Raw genomic sequence first — 25,844 nt, 5'->3', positions numbered from 1 at the left:
CAGTTTCATTCTGTTTTGAATGGTTCGATTGAGAACCTGCCTCTGCCACATTCTCAGTGCATTCTAGACCCCAACCACCCACTGCATGGAAAAGCTTTTCCTCATGTCACTTATTTGCCAATTACTTTAAGTCTGTGCCCTCTCCTTCTCAATCCTTTCATGGGTGGCAATAGTTTCTCCCAATCTACTCCGTCCAGACCTCTCATGATTTTGAATAACTCTAACAAATCTCCTCTCAGCCTTCTATTCTCCAAGGAAAACAATTCCAACTTCTCCATTCTATCTTCAAACTGAAGTTCCTCCCACTGGAACCATTTTCATGAATCTTCCTTGCACTCTCTCCAATGCATTTACATCTTTCCTAAAGTGCAGCGCCCAGAACAGGACACAATAGTCCAGCTGAGGCTGAACTAGTGTATTATACAAGTTCAAGGCATTATATAAATGCATGATATTGCATTTGTTGGGTTTTTTAGTAGTATTGTTGCTGTAAGGCTCCCAAAGTACGTATCAAAACAAATCATTATTTCTGCAGCCATTGATTTGCTGAACAGCACCTTAACCTCCACCTTTGATGCCATAGTCCCTACTAAAACCATTGCTCTCTGTCAATCTGCCTGCTCCCCCGGTAATGCCCTCGTCCCCACTCTCTAAAGTACAAAGGACACAGACTTGAAAGGACATGGCAAACAACTAGTTCAGACATCCACGGCAGATCTGGCTGTATCATATACTGTTGGACCCTGCTCTCATCTTCCAAAACTACTCTCTATTCCAGGTTCATCCTGGAATGCAAAGATAACCCTTGCTTTCCTTGTGCTACTGAAAACTGTTGTCTTAAACTCCTCTACCCGTCTCCTCCTTCCTCACTTCCAACAAGTGCGAGGTGCTCACTGACCTCTTTATCACCACGATTGAGACATTCAATCAGCTGCCTCAGCCAGTTCACTTCCTTCCCCTCGCTCACTGGGCCAAACCTCCTCTAAGGTCCCTCCATGCCTTAGCCCTGAATGTACATCATTCTCTTGGGCAGAATTTTGCCCTTGATGGGCAGGTGGGCCCCACCGGCTCGGCGGTGGGCAGGCAGCTGATTGCTGCCACCGAAACAGGCGCCGCTGCCATTTTAAGTGGGCGGGCCAATGAAGGCCCAGCGGGCCACCTGACGGGAAGCACTATGCACTTCCTGTGCGGGGGGGAGGGATTCCCCAACTGTAAGAGTGCACTCTTTCGCGCATGCACACGAAAGAGCGCACATCTCCCTGAGACTAAGTGCTGCCTCAGGGAGATTACTGACAGTGTTTCAAACTTCAAAAATAGAATAATAAAAAAATTATTAACATGTCCCCTCATGTGACAACATCACACGAGATGGGACATGTTAATAAATATCACAAAAACTTTATTAAACTTTTTTAAAACAGACATGAAACCTCATCCTGCCTGTGGATGAGGTTTCATGTTTTTCCAGAAGCCCGCTGGGGCTCCTGGCCTGCCCACCAACCTTAAGGTTGGACGGGCAGGGCCTTTAATTGGCTTAATGATCCTGTCAATGGCCTCAATTGGCCATTGACAGGTCAGTGGGCAGACAGCTGATCGCACTGTCCGCCCGCCTTCCTGAATATTTAAATGGGGCGGGATGACATCGGGGGATTCCCCCCCCCCGACGTCATCCCCCGTCATTTTCGCGTCAGCGAGCGGGCCCCACCCCCAGCTTGCCGACGGAAAAATTCTGCCCCTTGTTTCTCTCCTATTTTGTTTCATGCCCTGTCCAAGCTCCTCCTGTCCATGAGACCCACCTCCTGCTCCATCAATCTGGTTCTCACTAGACTGCTCACCACTCAACTGCCCTTCCCATATTAGATGATATTATTAATTGTTCTCTCTCTTCAGATATTGTCCCTTACCATAATCAGCCCCACCTCATGAAAAACTAACCCTTGACCCCACCGTCCTTGCAAACTATTGTCCCATCTTCAACCTCCCTTTTCCTCAAAGCATTTTGTTGCCTCCCAAATCTTTTGCAGAATGCCATGTTTGAATCCCTCCAATCTGGTTTTCGCCCCTGCCACAGTACTGAAACAGATTTTGTCAAAGTCAAAAATGACAAATGTGACAAAGGTAAGCTCCTCATCCTTCTCAACTTGTTTGGGGTTTGTGATACAGTTGACTGCACCATCCTCCTCCAACACTTGTTGTCCAGCTGGGTGGACCTGCACTTGCTGGTTTCATTCATAGCCAGAGAGTCACCTACAATGGCTTCTCTTCCTTCATTGTCCCCAAGGATCCATCGTTGGCACCTTCATATTTATCATCTACATGCTACCCCTCAGCAACATCATCTGAAAACCCAGCTGTACCTCACCACCATCTCTCGCAACCTCTCCACTAACTCTAAATTATCAGTCTGCTTGTTCAGGATGAGCAGAAATTTCTTCCAATTAAATATTAGGAAGACCAAAGTTATTGTCATTAGTCCTCACTGTAAACTCCATCCCCTAGCCACCAACTCCATTTCTATCCCTGATAACTGTCTGAGACTGCACCAGACTATTCACAAGCTTAGTATTACACTTGCCCCTGAAATGAGCTTCCAACCACATGTCCGCATCATCACTAACACTGACAATTTCCATCTGCCTCAACTCACCTGATGAAATCCTCATCCATGCATATGTTGCCTTTAGACATGTCTATTCCAATGCACTCCAGGCCAGTCTCCCACATTTTACCCTCATTAAACCTGAGATCATCTAAAACTATGCACCAAGCCCTATCCACCCACCATCACCCCTGTGCTTGCTGATCTACATCATTCACGATTGAACAATGACTCAGCTTTAAAATTCTCATCCTTGTTTCCAAATCCCTCCATGGCCTTACCCCTCCTATCTCTCTAATCTCTACTAGTCTTCCAGGATATCTGATTCTTCTTATTCTGGCCTCGTGAACATCACCAATTTTGATTGCTCCATCACTAGTGGCCATATCTTCAGCTGCCAAGGCCTTGAGCTCCCAATTCCCTCCCTAAATCTCTCACCTCTCTTTCATCCTTTAAGATGCTCCTTAGAACCTACCTCTTTGGCCAAGCTTTTGGTCATCTACCTTAATGTTGTTTTAAGTGACTTGGTGTCAAACTTTGCTTTATAATGCTTCTGTGAAGTACCTGGGAATGTTTAAGGTGTTAAACGTGCTATGTAAATACAAGTTGTTGTTTTAATATAGCATTTATTCCTCTAAATTAAGATGTGAGTAAATGTGTAAACTCTTACAGAAATTAACATTAAATTAATTTGAAGAGGTATATGGAAAGGTAAAACTTCACTTTTATAAAGAGAATTATGGACTTGAATGCAGGATTCACCTGTGCAGAAAACTGAAAAATGCTTTATGTCCCCCTTTTTTTGCTCTTGTCATGTCCCAGTACATTCTGAACTTCAAACTATTTTTTACATTGGAAAACTGACCACAAATGGCTGCAAAAAAGATGGCCGTCTTATTTTGTGTATTGAGGCCACTCCCGTCTCAAGAGGAACAAAAGGAACTTACCAGATTGCTGTGGTATCAATGTCCTTTCCTGAAGCTAATTCAAAAGGGTAACTTCAAATTGAATGGGTCTTTCACACATGAGGATACTGGCTGTCTCAAGCTCTCAAGATGTGAAATTCACAATACAGGATGTATAACCAACCCCTAACTACCCACCTTATTTGGTAAAGGACTTTGGCCTTGTTAAAGGTCATGTGATGAGACAGCCATGCCATCTGTTTGTTTTTAAAACAGCAGAAACTGTTCTATAGACAGAGTTCCACCAAAAGCCACTGAAGCAGCTGCAAGTCATCTAAACAGCCAATTAAATAAACAGCGATACCTTGAAAGTGGGAGCTCCTAACCAAGAGAAGGACTTACCCAGCCTGTTCCAATTTTATGTTCACCTCAGTGCCAACTACCTGGAAATTCAACTATATGAAGCCTTGCAGCTTACTACGAATCCTCTGCTTTACAAGACCTTCGCTTCAACTAAAGCATCAATTTCATCTATGAAACTATAGGTCTGCCACAAAAGATACTGAGATAACTGAGTTGAAATTGTATTGTTATTATGTTCATTTGTATCTCATCTGTGTGTGTGTGACAAGTGAGTGAGGCATCGTGTTTTAAACATTGGGGCAAGTGTGGGATAATAAATAATTTTCCTTATTTTGAAACTTGCAAAAAGCTTCCCGCTGGAATATTTAATTGAGACAATCACTCCAAGGGTAAGAAAACACACACATTTTACATACAAACACATTGATCATGGACAATAAAGAAGAATACAAAAATTTTGTTCATGACACTATGACCTGAATTTATAGGATGGTGGGGTCTTCTTTCCCGCCCTTGGATTCGGTTGGGATGTGTTCCATTAGAAGTCGACGTCAGTGGGGATGCATTCCCCGCCTGCCCTGCAGCCAATTTACGCTCCAATAAACGTTAATTGGCTGCAGGCAGCAATTCTGCCTCTCACTCAGGAGGGCTGACAAGTGGCATTCACACCACACAAGTGCCAGGCCATGATCATCTTCAACAAGAGAGAACCTAAACATCGCCCCTTGATGTTCAATGGCATTACCATCACTGAATCCCCCACTATCAACATCCTGGGGGTTACCATTGACCAAAAACTGAACTGGACTAGCCATATAAATACTGCGGCTACAAGAACAGGTCAGAGGCTAGGAATCCTGCGATGAGTAAGTCACCTCCTGACTCCCCAAAGCCTGTTCACCATCAACAAGGCACAAGTCAGGAGTATGATGAATACTCCCCACTTGGCTGGATGAGTGCAGCTCCCACAACACTCAAGAAGCTTGATACCATCCAGGACAAAGCAGCCCACTTGATTGGAACCACATCCACAAGCATTCACTCCGTCCTCCACCGCACAGTAGCAGCAGTGAGTACCATCTACAAGATGCACTGCAGGAATTCACCAAGGCTCCTTAGACAGCACCTACCAATCCCACAACAACTACCATCTAGAAAGACAAGAGCAGCAGATAGATGGGAACACCACCACCTGGAAGTTCCCCTCCAAGCCACTTACCATCCTGACTTGGAAATATATCACCATTCCTTCACTGTCGCTGACTCAAAATCCTGGTACTCCCTCCCTAGCAGCACTGTGGGTGTACCTACACCACATGGACTGCAGTGATTCAAAAAGGCAGCTCACCACTACCTTCTCAAGGGCAACTAGGGATGGACAATAAATGCTGGCCCAGCCAGTGAAGCCCACATCCCGTGAATGAACTTTTAAAAAAGTTCCACCTAAAAGAGCTGTTGGCCAATCAGGTTGGCCAGCAGGTCTCCAGTCCCTGCAGTGTCAGCGCTGCTGTGGACATAAGAGGAAGTTCAAGAAGACGTCGGAGACTAAGTCCTGGAACCGGAGGCTCAGGTAAGTTCAAGGGGTCCTAGGGCAGAGAGGGTATAGAAGGCCTGGGAGGTGCGGGGGGGGGGTGGGGGATGCGGTAAGAGCCACGACGGGAGCTGCCTGAGCCTTAAGGGAGAGGCCACAGAGAGGGAAGTCCAGAGGCCACGACCTTAAGGAGGGGAGGGGGTGTCCGACTTCAGAAGGAGACTTCTGATGGAGGCGGTGCCCCCGCCCCCCTTCCCACCCGGGATGTAACTTTGATGTATTTTGTGCTTCCTCATGGAGGTTCAATCATTCCAGCAGCCTAAAAATTGAGGCTGGGTGGGAAACAGCCCTTAAGTGGCCATTAATTGGCTATTTAAGAGCCTCAACTGGGGCAAGGTTGGGCTTCCCATCCCATCCCAGGCCTTGCCCTCCCCAGTGTAAAATCGCTTTGTGGTCAGGGTGGGTGGGAACCTGGAGGGAATCCTGTCCCTCCAATTTCATGCTCCCCCCAACCCCCCACCGCCGTCTCCACTGCCTAAAACTTGCTGGTGGGGGAGCATAAAATTCTGGCCTATGTATTGTTGCAATGGTACTTTTAGAATTCAATGCTTCCTATGAAGAGCCCCATACCACATTTGACTTTATGGCTGCTTTTTGGTACCTGCAAACTATCTGGATGCCTAACTCACTTTTCATCTACCACTCTATTGTTTACTGATTTAGATGCTTTGATCTGCTAATATTATATCCAAAGTAATCTTTTCTTTAATCTTGCAATTAACCAATTTATGTCGTTTTGAATTTTTTCCACCTTGTTCTTCACAATTTATCATATGCCTTACCTTAATATCCTGTGTAAACATACATAGACTCCGCTTGACTCCAAATGCAGGTCCGACCACAGCACCACTACCTCCACTACAGGTAGGGCAAGGAGGCAGGTTCCAAATCCACCCCAGCCACAAAGGGGAATTGAACCCCATGCTGCTAGTACCAATTTGATCCACACCAGTCATCCGGCCCCCCAAGGAATCCAAGTTTCTGTGGCAACATACACTTTGGAGTTATGGATAGCGTTGGTAGAGGCTCCAATTTCTTTCCATCACATGGCTGACCAGGAATCTCCCCTGTTCTTACCTCCTGCCATTGACATATGTTGGAATGATTTACAAGTTGATGCACAACCTGTTTGGCTATGTTATGAACCCATCCTTCAATGGGACTTGAACTCAGAGCTTCTGGCTCAGAGACAGGAATGCTATCCATTGCGCCACAAGACCACCATGTTAGGCAATATATACACAATTCCAGTGGTCTCAAAAATCTAGCTGACTTTCCCTAATCAGTTTATATTTTCCCAAGTGCTCACTGAGGTACAGGGCTACCTCAGCGAGCTGAAGATTTTTATCAATATAAATAGAGAATTTTAAAATAATGAAAACATGTCTCCTCATGTGATTCTGTCACATGAGCAGGGACATGTAAAATATGAATGCAAAAAGTTTTTTTATCACTGGACGAAACCTCATCCCGCCTGTGGATGTTTCGTCAAAAGTGCCTGCCCGTCAACTGAACGGGCGAATTAGTTCCTTAAGGGCCTTAATAGGCCGCTCAGTTGTCGGTGGGCACGCTACCGACTCCAGTGCGCGCCCGCCAACCGAACATTGGGACACTTGCCTGACGTCATCGCGCATCATTTTACACTCCTTCAGGTCAGGTGCGCGCCCACCTGACGAGAGCAATATTTTGCTCATGGAGTAGTTGACACAAATAGGATAGATTTATTTAAGGGAAAACTAGATAAGTGTGTGAAGGAGAAAGGAATAGAAGGATGTGCTGATAGGGTTAGATGAAGTAGGCTCAAAGAGGCTTGTGTGGAGAATTAATACGGGCACAGACCTGTTCGGTCAAAAGGCCTGTTTCAGTGCTTAAGTTCAACAACAACACCAAGGTGTATTTATATAATACAATAAAATGTCCCAGGATGCTTCACATGGGCATTATAGGACAAAATTTGACACTGAGCCACATAAGTCAATATTAAGGCAGATAACCAATAGCTTGGTCAAAAAAGTAGGTTTAAGGAGCATCTTCAAAGAGGGAAATGATTTAGAAAGGTGGGGAGGTTTAGGGAGGGAATTTGAGTGCTTTAGGCCTAGGCAGTTGAAGAAACAGCCACCAATAATAGAGCAATTAAAATTGGGGATGCCCAAAAGGCAAGAATTAGATGAAGTTAGATGTTTCAGGGAGCTGTGGGGTTGAAAGTGATTACAAAGATAGGGAGGGGTGCGGCAATGGAGGGCTTTGAAAACAAGGATGAGATTCTTTTTTAAAAATTCTAAGTAATCCGATACTTAAACAGATCTTACTTTTCTATCGCCATAATCATGCCTTCCCAAACTCCATTATTCTATTATCCCATCTTTTCTAAAAATCCTATATCCTGTTATATTTAGATCCCAATTTTGCCCAGTTATACCTATGTCTTTGTAAATGCAACCACATTATGCCTCTCTAGATGGCCCTGTGCTCCTAATTCCTCTATTTTTCTTGGACTACTCCTACCATTAGTCTAAACACTACTTATTTGGTTGACTGCTTTCTCCTCTTATGTTTCCCACTTATTAGTCGCCTGCTTCTTTTAATTTGTCATTCTGCTTAATTTCTGTAAAGCTTCCCATCTCTATCATATCAAACCTTCCCCCGCCTATGTATGCTATTTTGAAATTTTAACTTATGCCTTGATAGCTTAACTCCCCCCACTCTGCTCTGATTATTGCAAGGACATTAGTATAAAGTTGGGTTAGGTGAATCTTACCACAACTTTGCAGCTTCCCAGATCTGGTCCCAATGTCCCAGAAATCTGAAACTCTCCTTTCCATATCATCTATCAAATGGCGCTTTGTTGTGCCTAATCTGGCCGTCTTCAATTGATCTAGCATGTGGTCCCAAGAGTAGTCTTTGCATTAGTCTCGTTATCTTTGCTTTAATCTAGTATTTACTCCCCAATGTTTCTCTTTAGAAGACTTTCATCCTACTCTTTCCTTTGTCACTGGGTTCCATGTGATCCACGACTCTTGGCATTTCTCCCTCCATTTCTACTGGTTTCTCAACTCACACAGTTAAGTCCCTCACTTTGTTACTTGAGTGACAATATGCAACTAACGATCTCCTGTTGTTGCTGCAAAAATGGCTATCAGGTTCTCTAAGATTAGCTTCACCACAACTATAATGTTCCTGTTCTATGTTACTCCCCACCTCATCATGGTTCTCAGTGCTGTAGCACTGCCCATGGCTATTCCCTCTAGTTTCACTGATCCCAACCTGCATATCACAGACATCCAGCATTATATACTTCCAGAGTCAAAGAGGATCTCTGTTTCTTCCTATATTCTCAATGAATGGCCATCCACTGCCTTTCCTTTGCTTAATTTTATCATTCTACCTATGATGTGACCATATTCTGGAACTTACAATCTAGAACATCATCTTATGTCCTCTCCAACTGTTAAATAGTATTACATGGTACTTGGAGCACAAAAACAGGCCATTTGTCCAACAGGCCCACGTTGGTGCTTCTTTTGCTTGTGTCCTTTGATTTTAAGCTCAAGCAAGTCCAATTGGAGACGAGAAAACTAGAGCCAAGAAGGTTAAGAGACGACCGGATAGAGGTCTTCACGGTTACAAATAGTTATGACAAAATAAAGTGATAGATTATGTCCACTTATTACTGATATGGCAACAATTTGGCATGTATTTAAGACAATCTTAAAAAGAATTGCAAGGGAGATTTTTAAAAAATCTTCAGAAACAAAGTTTATAATCTATAATTTTATGCTACAAACCATTGCTAAAGCAGAGACTATTATTGAAGCAGATAGTGCTTTAAAAAGAGGAATATTAAAGAGTGGAGAAAAGAAGCAGGAGAGTGGCATTAGGCTGGATACCTGGAGTAAAACTTCAGCATAGATTTGATGGGAAAAAAAGCCTGTTTCTGTGCTGTAACATTTTATGATTCCACACCATTAACACTGAGGAGAGAAAAACTCAGTAGCAGTTTGAGCACTTATAAGTTTAAAGCTGTTATTACTTTCTGCTAATCCCTTTCTGTTTCTCAGCAACCTAGAAACTTACGTACACCAATGTTCTTTAATAGTACTAATGTTCAACCTGTGGCATGAAGTCATTAACCTTGTGGACCACTCAAAATATAGTGGAGGTGGATTTGGGAGCACATTCGGGGAGGAGAAATCAGCTGTATGACATTTTTGGAAAGAGAAAGTAACAGTATTGTTCATTTTTTAAATATGCATTTTTAAACATTTCAAAGAGGGAAATTAAATAACTACAATTGGAAAATGTAGTAACAAATCAACAGGTAATACTTTGCACACTCAGAATTGGAAGTTAAGTAATCAATCAACCCCGTTTTTGTATTTGCAGATGCTGACGCAAGAGTACTTTAATAAGACTAAACACTGTTACTAGAACAATCAGTACTTCTCAGGAAGTGAACAGCGGAATTGGATTGTGCTGAACTGTCAACAGATGATGAATGAGATGAGGTGTGTCGAGCTTGATGGAACAGTGTACAATAGCTCCAAGCTGAAAGCTAACTTGAGCAACTTGGTGTCCTCCAGCACCCCCCCTGCCCTGAACACTTCAGTCAGCTCCTCTAGACCCAGCCGCCTGTTCTATTTTCCGGTCAGTCTCTTTCAATGGCATTCAACTTTATTTTCTACTTGGAGCTCCGTTATTCACTTTCTGTCTTTCTAACACCTTTTCAAAGCTAGATTTACTTTGATGAATCATCCAGAACATATCAGCTCCTTCCAGCTTTTTAGAAAAATACATTCACAAGCTATTTTACACACAATAACTGTCACTTTATATTATTATGCACTATATCTGGCCACCTTGCTGTTATTACCTGTCTTCTCCTTTGTTTTGACCAAGGGAAATTCCCTGTCTTCTCTTTTCAGTTCTGATTAATAAATAGTCTCTCTCTGAATATCTAACATTTCTTTTCTAGATGCTGATGCTGCTTTTGTGTATGCATAACATTTTTGTTTCATTTTTCAGATTTCAAGCTTCTGCCAGGCAACTAGAATTAGAATCACCTCATGCCTCACTTTAAGAGCTTAAATTTATTGAATAAAAGGCTAGTTTTTCACATGCAAGGCTTTCTTTTCAGGGAAAATTCTTTGGTTAACCATTTTTAAAGCAGCATTAACTTGTTTATTTTCAACAATAGTATTAAAATAATACAAATAACCAAATTTATTTTAATTGTGTTAACAGCTGAAATAAATAATTGCACACTGCAATTTCATGCAAACACATTAGGCAATGCACTACTAGACGTGGCAGGCGAATTACATTTGAAAACAAAGTTTTGTTTTAAAGTATTCTTTTGGTTTGAACTGCTGCTATAGAAAAGATAAAAGGAAGTGTTCTGTTGCACCCATGTTCCAAAAGGGGTGTAAAGGTGAACCAAGCAACTACAAGCCAGTCAATTTAACCTTGAAGGTGGGAAAGTTTTTAGAAATGATAAACTGGGCAAAAATAACAGTCACCTGAACAAGTGTGGATTCATTAACAAAACCCACCATAGGTTTGTTAAGGGCAATTGTGCTTAACTAACTTGACTGAGTTTTTTTACGAGGCAGGTTAATTGAGGTTAATGCAGTTGAGGTGGCATTTGTGGACTTCCAAAAGACATTTGATAAAATGCCACATAATAGACTTGACAGCAAAGTTGAAGACCATGAATAATAGGGACTGTGGCCGCATAGATGAGAAGTAGGCTAAGTAACAGGAAACGGAGAGTAGCCATGAACAGTTATATTTCGGATTGCAGGAAGTTATGCGTTAAGTGGGGTTTCCCCCGGGGCCAGTACAGAGACCGCTTCTTTCCTGGATGTTTTTGTTAATTACTTGGGCTTGGGTGTACAAGGCACAATTTCAAATTTTGCAGATGATGTGAAACTGGGAAATGTAGTGAACTATGAGGAAGACAGTGATAGACTTCAAGAGGACATAGGCAGACTGGTGGAATGGGCAGACACATGGTAGATGAAATTTAATGCAGAGAAGTGTGAAGTGACACATTTTGGCAGGATAAACAAGGAAAAGCAATATTAACTAAAGGGTACAATTCTAAAGGGGGTGTAGGAATAGAGAGACACGAGACATACGTGCACACATCACTGAAGGTGGAAGGGTGGGTTGTGAAAATGGTTAAAAGGACATACAGAAGTCTGAGCTTTATAAATAGAGGCATAGAGTACAAAAGCAAGGAAGTTATGCTGAACCTTTATAAAACACTGGTTCAGCCTCAACAGGCACATTGTGTTCAATTGTGGGCGCTGCATTTTAGGAAGGGTTTGAAAGTTTTATAGAGGGTGCAAAGGGACTTTAGTGACGTGGATAGAGTGGAGAAATTGAGTTTGTTCTCCTTAGAGGAGAGATTGAGAGGATATTTGGTAGAGGTGTTCAAGATCATGTGGGGTCTAGATAGAGAGAAACGGTTGCAATTGGAAGAAGGAACACCACTATAAGGTGATTGGCAAAGCTTGTTTTACACAGTTATGATCTGGAATGAACTGCCTGAAAGGGTGGTGGATGCAGATTCTTTCAAAAGGGAATTGGCTATAGCACCTGAAGGGAAAAAAAATGCAGGCCTATAGGGAAAGGGTTGGGGAATGGGACTAACTCAATTGTTCTTGCAAAGAGTTGGCATGAATTTGATGGGCTGAAAAGCTTCCTGCTGTGCTATAACCCTTCCATAATTCTACAAAGTCTCTGATTTTTGAGATAAAAACAGAAAATGCTGTAAATTCAATTTTCCTACAGACTTCCGTGTATGGTGAATATTTCGTAACAGTTACTGCTCTTTTTTTATTCACTCATGGGATGTGGGCATCGCTGGCAAGGCCAGCATTTATTGCCCATCCCTAATTGCCCTTGAGAAGGTGGTGGTGAGCTGCCTTCCTGAACCAATGTAGTTCATGTGGCGTAGGTACACCCCCAGTGCTGTAAGGGAGTTCCAGGATTTTTGACCCAGCGACAGTGAAGGAACAGTGATATATTTCCAAGTCAGGATGGTGTGTGGCTGCTAGTGTATTCACTGGCTCTGTCTGATTTCCTTTGCATGATGCAAAATGCAATCTAAAGTATTTTAGATGTATTTTGGTACAGCGTGTTTTTTTTAATCTAACACCATCAATGCTCCCAGATCTTTTTTTTTTCTTTTTTTTTTGCAGGCGCTGAACAATTTCTCAGACCTTCCTGCAAGACATCAGTACCATCTGGATATTGACAGTGGGGCTGAAGCAGGAGAGAAGTGGCTGGAGTGACTCACCTCCTGCTCATCGAGCCCCGCCCCCTTTCCGCCTCCTCCCCCCCCCCCCCCCCCCCCACCACCGTCTCCCCCCCCCCCCCCAACCACCGTCTCCCATTGGCTCGCTGGTTGCCAGGAGCCTCAGGCACAGGCGCCTTGCGAGTGGTCGGGTCTCGCTGTCAATCATTGGTTGTCATGGAGTTTCTGCCAGCAGGTTAGGGTGTCCGTCACCCCTCCCCCCCCACCTCCCCTCCTTCCATCTTTCTCCTCCTCCAAATGTTTGCGATCACCATTAACTGTCCGGGGAACCGAGTGAGCGCAGCGGCTGGGGAGCTGCCGGTCTGCCGCCTTTCCCGCTAGGAGAGCCCCAGGGCCCGGGGACGGCCGCTTGTCGGCTCGCCTACCCCTACCCCGTTAGTCGGAGTTTGAGTCGAGCCTCCCGCCGGCACCGTTTCTTTCTCCCAAACCCCCCCCCAATTTTTAAAAAAATATATATTTTCGCTGCTGCGTTGCGGGTTGAGATGTTTCTGAAAGCGAGGGGTTTGCGGGGGAGTTGAGGTAAGTGCAACAGTCCGTGCCCTCCGGCAAAGGGGAGGGTGGAAGGGTCCAGGGTATCTCCTAATGGGGTAGTGTTTAATATGTATGATATCTGTGGATAAAAACTGGAGATTGGCGATTTCCAGAAGGTTTGCTCCCTCCAACCTCTTGTGTGGACCCCACCGGTATTTTTGGGGGTGTGGAAGGAATAGGATTTTTGTGGGTGAGCTCCGTCCAGCTCCCTTTTCATCCCCCCACCCCCTCTCTCTCTCTCTCTCTCATTGTGTCAGCAGGAAACTTACTCTTACATGAAGGGCATGCACTAAGCTTAAAGATTTATTTGATGTACATATATGGCCAAACTGCACATTATATCTCCCTGAGCATGCTTTTATCCCCCTGCCGAAGCTCTCCCTTTTGTCCTGGCCAATGTTTATCCCTCAATCAATATCACTTAAAATAAATACAGAAAGTGCTGGAAAAGCTCAGCAGATCTGGCAGCATCCGTGGAGAGAGAAACGGAGTTAACGTTTCGAGTCCAATAGGACTCCGGTTCTGAAATTAAATAAAAATGAGCAACTTGAGAAGTCGGTGGTGTTTTCCCCTATCAGCGTTATTTTCCCAGACTGAAGAATGTGACTTGAGAATAATTCTGATATAACTAGGTCAAGTTCATTTCCTTTGCTTTCTTGGTAGGGTCATCAAAAAAGAATTTTACATCTGACTAGCCAACAGTAGGAACTGTGATTATATTTCTCGGTATAAACGTGTTTACTATGTCTGTAAATTTATTATTACTTAGTCAGTTTCCTGTCATTTCAATATCTTCGAATGTGTGGGCTGAAAAATACTGTGTGCAGTTGAATTACTTGATTGTATTAGAAATAAGCTTGTTCATGTTCTGCCCTTTTAATTTTATGTCCTGTGGTCTGTCAAGACTGAGGATTTTTAAGAATACATGGCTTGGATAAAACTTCCAGTGAGAGACCGATGGTTTGAAACTTGGCTTTAGGAATTTGGCAAATAATCCTTAAACTTAAAAGGAAATGAGTATCTTTGTAACTATTGATACTAAAGTATTGTAACAAAACATGCATTTTCTAATTTGATTATTAAAGTTGTTGTCATGTTTGTACCTTCCTGGATGATGTTGAGCTGCTTGGGTGATGTAGTGGCTGTGTATTCAATCGGTGGGTGCATTGAACTTTGAGGGCTGTCGTTGGACCCTTTCTTGTTGGAAGTAGTCATTGCCGAGCACTTCTTGTCACAACTGTTACCTATCATTTGATGTCCTCGAGATCTGAGTTGACCTTGTTAGAGCAGCCCTACAATTATATCCTGGGGCTGCAATGATTGCCCTCCAAGTTGTTGGTTAATTCCACAATTCAGGGTAGAAGGTTTACCAGTTTACTCCTGATACTCTAGAGATTCTTCAGCTGATCACAACACCTGTACTTACCAAGTTTGTTTACTGCTAACAAAGTTACTCAAGGTTTGTTTAGATTGCTTTGTATTATCAATTATAAGGACTGTTACATTTAAGGAAAGGGAATTATTAATATAATTTATTTTATGTGTACTTGTGCTTTGCATCAATCATGAGCATTTATAGTTCTGGAACGAAGTAACTCTAATCTGTAAATCCTCTTAATACCTGTACAAAATGCACCATTCAGAGTTGTGAAAAACCCACACATGGATAATAATGAGATGTCTAACCTTAAGAGCCATTTTGATGAATCTGTGTCACAACCAGTCAGCAAAACAGAGATTATGTAGCTTTTGGGTTAGCTAGAATCGTGGTTAAAATCACATAATTCAGTGATACTGCTAAAAATTTGTGAATGAGTTTTCTGAACAAACATGCAGAATTTTTCTGCTGGGGAGTTTTTAAATGACCAGGTAGCATTTGGCTTAATTGTCGAGACAATTTAATGATTGAACAACTAAACACGTTGATATAGTGTCTATTCAACATCGATTTTATTGCTGCAATTGTTGGATTAGTTGTTTTGTGCTCTTCTTAGTGGGAGAGAATTGCTCAGGAGCACAGACAAAGTACCTACCCCGCCAACAAATATTTCTCTTTAGAAGGAACTTGCTTGCAGCACTTGCTGGCAATTTAATCAGCCGAGCATCCTTAGCCCAGTAACGTTCTAAACAGATCAGCAGTAAACTGTCAAATCATTTTGCATTCTCTGTTGTATATTCATCCTCTTTAATAACATTTATTAAAACCATTACAAATTCAAATAATGCTGCAACTAACCCAGAAATTAATTTAAATATAACGAACAGTGCGTATGTTTTAAAACTGGAGTAGTGGAGTATTTTCTGTTTCTAATTTCAGAACTTTGAAGTAAATATGTACTTGGATTCTAATTCTAATACTTGGGATCTATAAATCAGCCACAGAAATGGCTGTAGTGTAAAAGAATATAAAGACCACAAATTTGTTTGCTTTATTGCTGGCACTCACTTAAGTGAGAACATTGCCCCAACGCAGTGCATAACCTAAGCAGCACTTTTGGTATCTACCTAAGGAGTGCCATATTGTTGGAGGTGCCATAACTTGGATGCGATGTTGAATTGAAGCTCCAGCTGTCTGTTAACATGGATGTAAAAAATCCATAGCACTTCTTGAAGAACTAGGATTTCTCCTAATCTATTTGTTAACACTACGCATACAGTTCCAGCATCTTTCCATCTACAAAAGGTGATAGATACGCAGCAAACAAATCTATTTCAGATGGGGTGTCTTCATATAGCACACCTTCTCTGATGGCTGAAGAGGCTAACCCTTGAGAGGTAGGTTCTGCCACAAGTGCCACATGTGAAGCATCCATGTGTTGTGGGTTGATGTCTTTGGCATTGGTATCTGTTGCCAAGCAGCTGTAGCCACAGGATATCGTGGTGGTGCACTCCAGCCCACAGGAGATGTTACCATTTTCCTCTGTCAGCTAGTGATTCCCAGGTGCGATAATTGATGTTTAGGGCCTTCATGTCACGCTTCCGAGCACCCTTAAAGCGGAGCTTTGATCATCTGACCCTGGTTACCTCACCATACAGAAAGTCCTAGGATGTGCAACCGTCTTCCATCCTGAGCTAATGAAGCTGTCTTGGTTTGAGTGCTAACAAACTTGGGAGCTCTTGCCTTTTGAGAGGACTGCTGAATTTGTGATTTTTGTCTTGCCAGGGTATACCCATAATGTGCCGTGTACAGCGAAGATGGAAATTGTTGAGCTTCTTTTCTTGATAGCTGTAAGTTGTCCATATTTTACAGTCATACATCAAGGTTCTGAGAACACAGTCCTTATAAACTGTCAGCTTGATGTTATTCCATGAGCATTTTGAGTCAGCCAAAGGTGGTAGCTGTTTTCCTGAAGCATGTATCAAGTTCTGCATCAAGGGACAGATTTTCTGTCACCATGGACCTGAGGTAGCAGAATTTGCTAACCACTTTCGGGGGGTTGGGGGGTGTTTGGTGTGATCAGGGGAAGAGATATAACATCTTATCCCACGACCACAGTTTTCTTGACGGATTATTTAACTGTGGCAGATTTGAGATAAATTATCAAGTCTTCATGCTCACTCTTCTTGAGACCTGCAAAGATCATTTTTGTTCCTGGGATATATTTCTTTGGATATTCCAGGTAGTTCCTGAGTGTGTTCTCATCCAAGGTAGCACCTATGTTTTTGTTTGCTTCGGTATAAGAAAATCCTTCAGACTGGCCAGTCTTGTGTCCAAATAAACCAAACCAGTTTGGTCCAGTTTATAATTGTCTCCAATTTCAACAGTGTAACATTGCGCACACTTGTCAGGAAGAACAAGTTACAGGCATGGGAGAGACAGTCCACGAGTCTCTGTAGCTGAGTTTCCGTGTGGGGGCAACTAGTGCAGCATCAGCGTAGAGGAATTCTCTGATCAGTACGCAACATGTTTTTGTCTTTGCTTTCAGTATCAATAGATTGTAGACCTAGTGTGCAAATAGACTGCTATATTGCAGGGAAGGCAAAGATCAGGAGCATGGAGAAGATGATGCCAAACAGAGTGGGGGCAAAGACATAGCCCTGTTTCACTCCATTTTTCACTCTGACACTGTTGGAGGTGGAGCCATCAAACCTCTGATGCAACAGAGAAGCTTTGGACAGCCAGTTTTCCCCAAAATCATGCAGTGCTGCACTGCTGACGGTGTTGAATGCCTTCATGAGATCTTTGAAAATAAGGTTGAGGTATACCCTGTTCCCTGCACTTTTGTTATAGCTGGTGTGTGGAGAAGATCATGTCCACAGTAGATCTGTCGGCATGAAAATCACACTCTGCTTCCACATACACTTGGTCTGTAAGTAGATGGAGTCTTTTAAGTGTGACCCTAGCAAAGACCTTTCCTGTGATGCTAAAGAGTGAGATGCCCCTGTAGCTATTGCAGTCTCCTCTGTTGCCTTTGATTTTGTAATAGTGTGATGATTTTTGCATTGCACTCCTGTGGAACGAAGCCTACTTTCCATCAGAGAAGATCACAAAGGTGTGGTCATAGCTGGGACTTTCCGTGCTTGAGTAGTTTGACTGGGATTCCACCCTTGCCAGATATCTTTGTTTGCTAAGCAGTCTATGGCCTTGAACTCAATGATTAGGGTTCTTCATCTGACTTACCCATGACAGAAAGCTGCGGGAGAGCGTCAAGCGCAAACTGGGAGACATCCATCTTGTAGGATTACAGCTCTCAGTGGTGTTAAGCCCAGAGGGATATCTGTTTACTTTTGTGGGTAAGCACTTCACCATCTGCTGATTTTATGGGGGCAAGTTTGCTGGTAGTAGGTCCAAGCACCCTCTTGATCCCTATGTACATTGTTTGTAGATTTCTATTAATGCAGGCAGTTTGGATTTCATTATATAAGTTGATCCAGTGTTTATTTGCACAGTATCTCCCTATTTTTTTGCAGGGTTGGCTTGGCTACTTGGAGGTCGTATAGTGTTTTAGCTGTTGGGTTTATGTTGTGCATATGTAAGCTTTGTTTTTGACATCAATGACAGATATCATCTCGGCTGAGTCGGTCTCAAATCCATCCTTGTTGCGGGTTCGGTCTTTACCAAATAATGCATCTGCTGCTTCATAGATGATTAAACTTGGTGACTGCCAAGTTTCTTCAGTACTAGCATTGGTGATTCCTGATAAACCTTTGGGTAGCAATCGTTCTAACGACAGTTCTAAATGCTGATATTTGGCATCGCTATTTGTTCAAGGGATGTTGGTGTGAGGTCGCTGTCACGTTTGAAAATGTGAAACTTTCGCTCTGTTACTGACGAGAGTGGTCGGTGTTGCAATTAGCTCTGCGCTGTTGTGGGTGTGGGGAGCACTGGGCAGATTGTGCTTCCTCATGATGACCAGGTCTAGTTGGTGCCAATGTCCAGGCCTTGGATGATGCCTTTTGGAAGGTGTTGCTGATGCAGAGTTCATTCAGACCACAAAGCTCAAGAAGGCATTGTGCATTATTGTTGACCTTGTCCACCCCATGATGAGCAAGGCAAGTTGACCATAAATCACTTATCTTCCCAGAACGTGCATTGAAGTCACACAGGCTGAATAGCCTCTTGTCATTTCGAATGTCCCTCAGGACGTCACCTAGGGAGTTATAGAAATGCTCCTTGTCTGAGATGCTGGCACACAGTTGGTGCGTTGGCATGGACTGCATATTCATCAAATGACAGTTACAGAGGTGAGGTGAGGCGCTCTGGGGTTGCTACTGGTGACTTAGTTAACTTTGTCAGCTGGTTTGCTCACTGCGAAGCCTACACCATGCTTACAGTGGTCTTCTGCGCCCTTTCCATGCCAGTAGATAGTGTAATTAGCCTCATGAATAGAGCTTGTTTCGGCTAATTTGGTTTCTCATAGAGCAGCAATGTCAACACTAAGCTTGTTTAGCTCATGATCAATTAAGGCCGCCCAGCATACATTTGCTGTGGAATGTGGGTCGTTGTTCATGCCAGGGCACACAGTCCTCATTCCAGCTTCCATAGCACCCTCGACTTTGAATCAGAGGGTTGTGGGTTCATGTCCCACCCCCGGAAAACCAAGAACTGTGATTGTACTCGAAAGAGTTGCAATCTGTGACTGTTGATAACTTGAAAGAGTTTCCAGCTTCCAAGCCGAAAGGTTACTTTTCTTTGTTTGCTGCATAGCCTATGCATGGTTTTAGGAGGTGCAGACTTGCCTAGCATCTGTATCCCCCCCCTTGACCTCGTAGGCTGGTATCTAGAGAAACACGAAAGCTTATATGTCTAGGCTGAGTTGGTTGCAGAAGTTGCCAGAACGTACAAACTTGAGGGAAACGCAACTGCTTAATTGGACTCCACTCCAGATTTTGTTGGGTGTACTCCCTTAGCCATCAACTCGATGTTGTTAATGTTGAAAGGCACTGATCAACAGGGCCCAGATCGCCACAGACATAGATGTGATCTTGTCCTCCAGGTGTACCATTTCCTGGCCCCTTTAATAATAGTACAGATTACCTGGCTATTCACTTGTACCCAGCAACATACCATAGAAAACAAGTTGGCAATCGTTTGCATGTGACCGCACTGTAAAAGTAATCCATTGGTGGTAAAGTGCCTGACATGTCCTGAGGTTATGAAAGATGCTATATAAATGCAAATTCTTTATTGGTTGTAATTTCTCACAGGTGGATTAATATCCTCCTCCCTTTTTCGGCAGCCCTTCGAGATCAAGGATTACTTGCTTCTATTCCAATTCAGTGGGTTCTGAGATGGCTGATAAGTCCAATGTGCAATCTGCAGACTCTGCCACAGGCAGAGCGAGTGGTGCTTGAAGGGTTGGGTAATGGGTTGTTTTGGAGGTTTGCGCACCCCCTCTGACACCTTGACTTAACCTCTGAATGTTACCTCAGAAGTCTCTCTGTGTTTGGTGCCTTCCCAAATTAACCACCTCCATTTTGAGGATATCTCTAAAGCGTTCCTGCTGTTCTCCTGGGAGTCTCCTTGCGACCAAGTTCTGAGTAGAGCAGTTGCTTTGGGGGTCTGGTGTCAGGAATACTAACGACATGCCCTACCCAGCAGAGCTGTTTTTAATTGGTTAGTGTCTCGATGCTGGGTAAGTTGGCTTGGGAGAGGACGCTGCTATTGGACTGCCTTTCTTGCCACTGGGTTTGGAGGATCTTGCAAAGGCACTGCTGGTGGTACTTCCCCAGTTTATTTGAGGTGCCTGTTGTAGATCATCCAAGTTTCCAAAGCATAAAAGAGCATGGGGAGCACTGCCCGGTAAACCATGACCTTATCCTTGAGTTTGAGTCACTGGCCCTCATAGCCTTCAGCTGACTGAGGAAAGAAGTATGAGCAAGCACATTGGAGACAATGATGAATTTCGTCATCTATGTCTGCCTTTATCGAGAGGAGGCTCCCAAGATCCTCAAATTTGTCATCCACCTCAGTCTGCTCCACAATGACATGAAAGCTGTGATCTTTGCCAACGGAACCACTGCAAACCCTATCTCGGCGAAAAATGTGGCGGAACAAGGCTGTGTCATCGCACCAACTTTCTCCTTCATTTTCCTTGCTACAATACTGCATCTCATCTCCAGGAAGTTACCCACAGGCGTAGAGATAATCTCCAGAACAGATGGGTAGCTATTCAGCCTATGCCGCCTTCAATCCAAAGCTAAAAACTAGTCTAACCTCAGTCACACTGCTTCAGTACACAGATGACGCCTGTGTGCACTCGCTCAGCAAGTGCTCCAGGTTATTGTCAACTCCTTTCCAAAGCATATTAAATAATGAGTCTTTCACCAAATGCTGGAAACCTAAGGCTCTCTTCCAATCAGCTCATACAGCAAAACTCCATGGCTGCAGAGAAAGCATTGGCTCTTATGTTCTTTTCCTTTTTTGATTGCAAGTCGTGTTAGCCCTTGCATTATTCTATTGATGCAATGGGGGTAATTTTAACCCCCAAAAATGGATAGGTTTTGGGTCAAGTAGTAAGGTGAAAGTGTCAAAATACAAATAGGAACCCAACTCGCCTTGAGCCTACTGTCTTCTGGCTCTAATAGAGGCAGGATGGATGACTGATCTTCTTTAGGAGTTGGGTCAATCATGGAAAGCTTTTAAAATGGCTAGGTACCTAGCTTTTAGCAAGGTTTCTATTTTAACATGTTGGTTGGGTTTCCTATAACTAGGAAAAATGGCAGGTGAAAGGAGGCAGGAAGCTGTGGGTCCATAAGGCAAGTGCTCGACAACCAGGAGGAGCACATGTGTTTTTCCGGGCTTAACAAGCTTGCCCTGTAATCCTCCTCTTTGCCCCCAAGCTACTAAACCTTCCTGCTCCTGGGTTGTGACTTTTTCTGGAGTCGTCCTTGTTCAACAGACAGTCTGGCAATCAAGCTAGCTTCTGGGTGGGAAGCTTTGGAAGAAAAATTACATGCCCCATGGAATTAGAACTGCATGGAGTTTGGGGAAATCTGCACTTCTGGGTACCGTAACCATCAACTAGGTGAATATCAAAGCCAATGTTTTCTGATGGCAGTTCGGATTGTGTGGATATAACTGCCGAATCTTGGACTGCCCCCTATCTAATTTCATAGTACCAAAAACCACAATGATGGAGACTATCTGAAGGGCTTTGGACCATGTGGCAGTTGAAATTGACAAGTATCTTGGCAAGAAGTGAATCTGTTTCTTGCGTTTATCTGCTGATGTCCTGCATCATTAGTCACCTTTTACAGAGAACTTGTTCCAGTGTGTGGGCTGCCATGTCGATAGAGCAGCCATCCTTCCCTCATCCTATGGTATCAACTTAAAAACTAGATGATATAATGTTGAAACTTAGGGCAATATTTTTATTGCTTTGTGAAAATTGTGCAGTGTTACTTTTCTCTCTTGTTTTTGTAGGGCTTTTTTGATTTCGGTACACTCTAGCAAACAAGAATTAAGCTGCTCTAGTGAACAGGCTAAGCACTCCACTTACCCATAAATAGAAAAATGAAAAGCATTTACTGCTTAGGGGTCACAACCTCTGAATAAATCTGGGAAGTCCATATTTTAAAGCGGTCCAGCGCACTAAGGATATTGGAGGATCATATTTACTTTGCATTGTTACTACTTGTAAATACACCATTTCAATATCTTGGGCAAATATTTGTTGAGTTTAAGTTAACATCTCTAGTGAAAGTTTCCGTCGGGGGGGGGGTTGAATAGGTTATGTGAGGTCCTCATGTCTCTCAAGACACTTGGGCTAACACAGTTAGCTGTGTAAATCAGTTTGTTTTTCTCCCTCAAGTGCAAAATAAGTCTCCCATTCAGTAAGAGTAAAAACTCTGTATGGGGCAGAATGTATTCACGAGGGAACTTTTGAATGCATACAATTTCTTATCTAGTTAATTGCTGGGTGAAAGTTGTGTGCACAGCTGCTACTTTTTTTTCAAAGCTAACAATCGTGGAGAAGGCAATTGGCCACACAGCTAAGACGCTATAACTGTAGTTATGGATGGTTTTGACATTCTACATGGCTGACGATCTCTGGGTATTCACAAAGTTGGCAAAAAGGTTTGCAGAGCTGCTTTGCTTGTGGTGAGTTGTTCAGCGACTAGGTGGACGCAGCTCTTAACTTTAAAAGCAGCAGCAGAGTTTTTCATCCACTCAGGAATTGCTTCTGTGGTGATAATCACAGTGCCCCAGTAGGAGTGCTATTATGAAGTAGCAGTCTTCATAGAGTGTGGATGTTGCTGTGTGCACAGAGTTTTCTGCTGGTGTTGGGGTGCACTCCATGACAGAGGGCGCCTTGCGGTACAACATGTGTATTAGATGCTGTGAATTGTAATCTGCAGTTTTAGACTGTAAGTATGAGATTAAACCTGGGTTTTAAAATTAAGTGCGGGAAAGTTGTGTAGTTTTGCTGAATTTTAAGGCTTTTAACTGGCAGCCTTTGAGGCAGTTGAGGTGAGTTTTGTTCCTATCCTAAGTTTCCCACTTTGCAAAAGGTGGCGTTAGTGAGCTGAAGGTGGTAGACTTTGCCCTCTAATTTTTTTTAGTGCTATTGCTGCATTAAGATATCAAATATTTGTAAAGAAATGGGTTAAATTTTAAACATGCATGTCTGCAAAAGGCCTAAAGCTTACATTCTGTTTGATCCTGGAGTTTCACTCCATACAAATATGTTGCTTTTTCCCCTCGTAGGTCACCAGATGGGTGAAATGGACAATGATAATATCTGCACAAAAAGGCTAAGCTAAAATTGGATCAGGCTGGTCAGATTTAATTGTGTGTGCTGCTGTTCTTGTATTCAGTATGATTAAGAAAATTCCTTTAAGGTAAATTTGACAAAAGTCAGAAACTTTACAATCTTTATACGTGGCATATTAAATTCAATGCAGAAAAGTGTGAAATGATAGATTTTGGTAAGAGTGAGAAGAGGCAATACAAGTTAAGGGGTGCAAAACAGATACGTTTGTTCGTGTATACATCTTTGAAGCTGGCAGGACAGGTTAACAAAAGTAGTCGGTTAAAGTATATGGGCTTTATAAATAGGCATATGAGTACAAAAACCAGGAAGTTGCACAAAAACCTCAATGAAACGGTTCTCCTTCCAGCTTGGAGTTTTGTGTTAATTCTGGGCACCACAAGTTTGGAAGGATGTGAAGGCTTTGGAGAGGGTATGGAAGAGATTTATTAGAAAGATTCCAGGGATAGGAGATTATAATAAGTAGATAGACTGGAGAACCTGGAGTTGCTCTCCTTGGAGGGGAGAAAGTTGAGATTTGATCAGGGTGTTTAAAATCATGAAGGGTTTAGATAGAGTAAATAAAGAGAAGCTGTTTCTAGTGGCTGAAGTGTCGATAGCTAGAGGACACTGATTTAAGGTGATTGGTAAAAGAACTAAAGGAGACATGAGGAAAACCTTTATACAACAAGTGGTTGGAATTTGGAATGCATTGTCTGATTGGGTGATGAAAACAATACAATAATAACTTTTAAAAGGGAATTGGATAAATATCTGAAGGAGGAAAATATTGCAGGGGTATAGGGAAAGAAACGGAGTTGGGCTAACTGAATTGCTCTTCAAAATAGCTGGCACAGACTTGATGGGCTGAATGACTTGCTTCTGTGCTCTGCTTTACTATTCTATTCTTCTAGGTTACTTGGTAAAGGGAATTTCTGAGAGTGGATCAGTATGGTAAAATTTGTCCCCGCAGTTTATTGGTTTAAAAGGTCATCTGTTCTAAAGACATTCTGTGTTGAGACAAATGTAATACTTGGAGGTAAAGCAAATTATATCTGCAGGTATTATTGGCAATGGACATCTGTAAATGACGTGAGCTTCAAGTGAGATTTCTGTTCTTCGCTATATTTTAGGCATAAAAGCATCTCATTTAGAAGAATTTAGTAAATGTGCAGTCCAGTGTGATTTAGAAAAGAGTTCACATTTTCTCCCAGGAAGTGTTATGGACGGTGGTGTCAATAACTGAATTACAGCATGAATTATTTTGCCTGTGTGAATTGTCTTGCCTTCAATCCAGCAAAGGGCTGTTCGTATTTGTTTTACTTGGGCTTACTCTAAGGAATGTTACGTGGGCGCTTCAGCTCCATGGAGTGCCTTCATTTGCCATAATGTGGGAATGTCAAATGGAACTGAGCGTGTCCAAATATACTCTTGGCTTTCTTTGAAGAGAAGGCAGGCATTGAAGAATAACTAAATTCCTTCTCAAGAATCCAGCAATCATAATATTAACCTTTTGAGTTCTGTTTTGTTCACTGCAAACTTATGTAATTTCAAAAACTCTAGGCAACTTGAACTGGCTTCCCCATGTAAGCTCAATAGTTATCTCTGGATTGTCTTTCTCCTTTCATAAACAAAGGAATTTTTTTTTTTTGAAGAATCAGATTGTGTAAGTAATCTTCTATTTTTAATTTCACATAAGTTGGGTCTGAAAATGGTATTATGTAAGATATTGTCACACAGGTTATAATAACTCTTGACAGGTTTGTTTGCTGCTGAGTGGATTGTGTAGGGGTTCAACAGTTATGATTTTTATCCAGAATACTTTAAAAACCTACTGTAAAATGCTTTGTCTCTACGTGTGAGGGTCACAGCTTCTATATAGTGAGATGTGATGTGCCAGTAATTTTATCTAACCATCAAATTCTAGTAGAATGGACTCCATCGAGCATCATTTCCATCTGTCCATCTAGCAGCTATTTCTACATTTTAATGAATAGTAATTGGTGGTGGGGGAGTGGGGATCACATCCTTGCATTCATCTTTCCCAGTTGCCATTTTTGTTGACTGTTAATTTCCATTATTCGGGCAGCACCTCCCTCCTTTTCAGAACTGCTGCTGTCATCACCCACTCATCAAAATACCCTACCCTGTACTTTTTCCGCCTCTCCAACTACCATCTCATCTCTAACCTCCCTTTCTTTGTAAGATCTTTGAACATGTAATTTCTCAGCTCTCTGCATTACTCTGAAGACTCCCTATATGAATTCTGTGCCTTGCTACAGCTCTGCTCACAGCAGAGACTGCACTAGCCGGAATTGCAAAACATCCTCTGTTACAGTGC

At 42.7% G+C, this 25,844-nt stretch overlaps 1 protein-coding gene across 2 annotated transcripts in view; it reads left to right on the top strand.

Annotated features, from left to right (window-relative positions):
• Positions 1 to 13,012: 13,012 nt before the first annotated feature.
• Positions 13,013 to 25,844, top strand: part of LOC144689778 (suppressor of cytokine signaling 5-like) — a 45,745-nt gene continuing 32,913 nt past the window's right edge. For both annotated transcript variants that reach the window (XM_078557160.1, XM_078557161.1), the window contains exon 1: positions 13,013 to 13,298. The gene's annotated coding sequence lies outside the window, so the exon portion shown is untranslated. The remainder of the gene's footprint in view (positions 13,299 to 25,844) is intronic.

Source organism: Cetorhinus maximus, chromosome 14 (assembly GCF_964194155.1).
Source record: "Cetorhinus maximus chromosome 14, sCetMax3.hap1.1, whole genome shotgun sequence".
NCBI lineage: Eukaryota > Metazoa > Chordata > Chondrichthyes > Lamniformes > Cetorhinidae > Cetorhinus > Cetorhinus maximus.
The sequence above is the reverse complement of the archived record's forward strand: the minus strand, read 5'-3'. Positions and strand labels throughout refer to the sequence as shown.